Source organism: Peromyscus maniculatus, chromosome 21, assembly GCF_049852395.1.
Source record: "Peromyscus maniculatus bairdii isolate BWxNUB_F1_BW_parent chromosome 21, HU_Pman_BW_mat_3.1, whole genome shotgun sequence".
NCBI lineage: Eukaryota > Metazoa > Chordata > Mammalia > Rodentia > Cricetidae > Peromyscus > Peromyscus maniculatus.
In genome coordinates this window covers 54,846,503-54,850,521 of record NC_134872.1, presented here as the reverse complement: position 1 = coordinate 54,850,521, position 4,019 = coordinate 54,846,503, and positions in this window count along the sequence as shown.

The following is a 4,019-nucleotide window of genomic DNA, read 5'->3' as shown; positions in this document are numbered from 1 at the left end:
CAAAAGAAAATTACTCTAGTGGCTTCGACTTTAATTAGAATTTTCTCCCTGGTCTTTCTTTATAGACTAAAAATCTTTTAAGTTTCTTACTACAGGTAAAAGCTATGTGCAAGAACCTCAAAATGCTAAAACCTAGGACCTATTTTTAAAGCTTTTTTCAGGTCTTATGTGGATGTAGGTGCCTCACTTTGGGGGCCATATGTAGGCAGACTTTTCTGTTTCACCAGCCAGTTGCCAAATAACCACATAGAGACTTATTATTGATTATAAGTGCTTGGTTGATAGCTTAGGCTGATTTTTACCTAGTACTTATAACTTAAATTAACCGAATTTTATTAATCTATGTGCTGCCCTGAAGATTATTTACCTCACATACATACATCCCATCCTTCTCTCTCTGCATCTCATAGCAACTTGTCTTGACTCCTCAAACCCCACCCTTCTAATCCCCAGTATACTCTCTGCCCCATAAATTCTGCCTAGCCATTGGCCAATTAGCTTTTTACTAGCAATGAGAGCAATACATCTTCCCAGTGTACAAAAGGTTTATCCCGCAACAATGTTGGATATTGTCAAAGGTCTTTTCTGCATCTATTGAGAAGATCATATGTTTTTTGTCATATATATGATTTATATGTCATATATATTGACTTATGTATGATGAACCTCCTGTAAATCTCCTAAACGAATCCTACTTTTTGGGTTCCATTTGGATTACTTTTTTTATATATGCCCATATTCAGTTTACAAGTACTTATTGGGGTTATTTGCCCCTATGTGCATTAGGAATATTAGCCAGAATTATCATAATCATCAATATCATTAATATTATTCTCCTTTTCTTTCACTTTCTCCCTCCCGCAACTTCTGTTTCTCTTTCTCCTCTTCATCCTCCTCCTCTTGCTGTTGTTACTTTGCCTGGTTTCTGTTTTAGGTAATACCAGCTTTGTAGGTTAAGTTTGTTGGTGAAGTTTCTGTTGCTAATTTTTTATTATTAATTTTTACATCCTGACCAAAGTTGCTCCTTCTTCATCTCCTCCCAATCCTTTCCCACCTCTCTTCTGCTCCAATATCTACTACTCCTCTATTTATCTCTAGAACAGGGCAGATTTCTCATGGATGTCAACCAAACATGGCATATCAAGTTGCAGTAAGTCTAGACACCTCCCTTTGTATTAAGGCAGGATGAGGTGACCTGATAGGAGGAAAATGGTCAGAAAAGCAGGCAAAAGAGTCAGAGGTAGCCCTTGCTCCCACTGTTAGGAGTCCACAAGAAAACCAAACTACACAACTGTAACATACATGCAGAGGGTATATAAGAGCTGGCAGTTCAGTCTCTGTGAGCACCTATTAGCCCAGCTTAATGGTTTCTATGGGTTTTCTCATGGTTTCCTTGACCCCTTTGGCTACTACAATCTTTCCTCTCCCTCTTCCACAGGAGTCCCTGATCTCACCATAATGTTGGCTTTGGGTCTGCATCTGTTTCCATCAGTTGCTGGGTGAAGTCTCTCTGATAATCATTGGAATATGAATCAGTCTATGAGTGTAGCAGAATATTATTAGTAATAAGACAATATTGTGTTATTTAATATCCATTAGTTTATATAATTAATAGCATGCTTGCTGTTGAATTTAAATTTCTAATGCATGTGTAATATATAATTCATTAAGTTATTTCAGTTAGTCTGAATCTGTTAAAATTTGTTTTGTGTCCCACGGTGTTGTCACTTGTAGAGAAGCTAAATAAAATATGTACATATTTTTGTGTTTGGTGAAATATTCCTCAGAAATCCATTAGGTCTACTTGATATTTCATGCTATTTAATTCTGATGTTTCTACATGACTTCTGTTGGAAAAAGTGGGCTATTGAAATCACCTCTTTATTATTAGGTTAGTGTTAATCTGTGCCTTCAATTCTAGTAATACATTTTTAAAAGAATTTATATAACTTTTTTATCATTATTATTAACCAATTGTTATTGTTGATGCTTTAATAAAAAACATATTTAAAATATAGACACGATGGGGGTTTGAGCATTTTTCTAGTAGGAAGTATTTTCAAAACAGTGACTCAAGTTTCAGAAAAACATGGGATTTTGATCTTCATCAGAGTGGCCTAAACATACATGCAGTATAAAGTTTCCTATGTCTTAAGTATAAGGTCATCTATAAAAAAAAGAGCCTGTTCTGAAGGGATTTTACTTATTTAATTTTTGAGAGAAAACAAGTGGACAGCACATAGGAGGGACTTGGCTTGGCCTGAGGGAAGAAAAAATCATTGTAGTTCAATAACATAGAACATATTTCCAAAAAGATCATAGAAAAGTTCTCCAAATTGAGAACAGAAATATTCAAACAGACAGAAGAAACACACAGAATTCCAAATAGACAAGACTAGAAAAGAGACACTCATAAAATGTTATATTTAAAACATCAAATAAACAGAACAAAGTGAGGATCCTGAGAGCTGCAAAATAAATCCACAGGTCAATATAGAAGAAAGCAAACCAGATTTACAGCTGATTTCTCAATGTAAAATGTAAAAAAAGAAGAGCATGGAGCAATGTATTTCACATTCTGAAAGACCATGAATGCTAACCTAGACTATTGTTCCCAGCAAAACTATCTGAATAGCTGAAGGAGAATAAAATATTCTCATTCTTCTATGCCTAGAAGTTCAAGATTTGATGTTTCCATGGCACACCACACTTTTGCATGTTGCTTTCCTATATGTGCCTGTTTATTATTTTAAATTCTTTACTAGAATGGACCAGTTCTTTGGACTTTTCTTTAAGTCTTGATATTCTATCATCTACTCCATCCATCTACTTGATCTCCTTCCCCTGAGCTTTGGTGACTTTTTCAACTCCACCATTCTTTCAGCTGGAGTTACCTTTAATATTTCTGTCTCTTCCTGAATATAGCTTTCAAATTCTGAATTGTCTTCACCATATATATATATATATATATATATATATATATATATATATATATCACACACACACACACACACACACACACACACACACACACACACTAGACATCACTCAGGCACTATCTCTATGTTATTTGAGATATTTGTTAATGTCTTGCTGTGGGATAACGCTTTTTTATACTGGTTTAATAAAATGCTCATTGGCCAGTAGCCAGGCAGGAAGTATAGGCAGGATAAGCAGACAATGATAATTCTGGACAGGGGAAGGCTGAGTGAGGAAACACCAGCCCACCAGCCAGAGAACAGCATGTAATGGCACAAAGGTAAAGCCATGGAATGCATGGCAAAACATAGATTAACAAAAATGGGCTGAGTTTAAGTGTAAGAGCTAGTCAGTGCTAGGGTTGTGTGAATGGCTGAGCAGTTTTAATTAATATAAGGTTCTGTGTGCTTACTTGGGGGATATGAGTGGGAAAGACTTGTCCCAACTGCCCTCAGGGCAGGACATAGGAAAAGCTTCAGGCTACAATGTCTTCCTTAAATCTTCAAATTCTTCGATAAAATTTTGTGATGTTTTAAAGATTTTGTGCCCTGAGGTTCATTCTCATTGTAAAATATTTCTGTAAAAGTAGAGGATTTGGTGGAATGGGGTCACACTGTTGGGGCCGTAAATATTGTGTTTTAGCAATTTGACCAGAAAATGTGGATTTCTTTCATTGGTTGTATGTCTGACGTTAGATTCTATGGTGCATCAGAGTTATCACAGTGCACAGGATGTCTTAAGGTTGGGATGAATTCAGGTGTTCTAGGGTCCATTGGACTCACAGTCTGTGGGGGCACAGCGGATATAAGATCTGGGTTAGGCCTGAAAGTTGGATATGCCAGGGGTAGGATCAGGAATATTTATCAGACACAGCTCCACTATTGCATATTAATTGAAGTGTGTACTGATTAGTGTAAACTCTTGTGAAGACTAAGAACCTTAATGTAAATAAAAACTAAGTAACTGTATCATAAATATTATAATACTCTCCTGAACAAACAAACTCCAAATCAGAAATTCAAACAAATACTAGGAGAGGA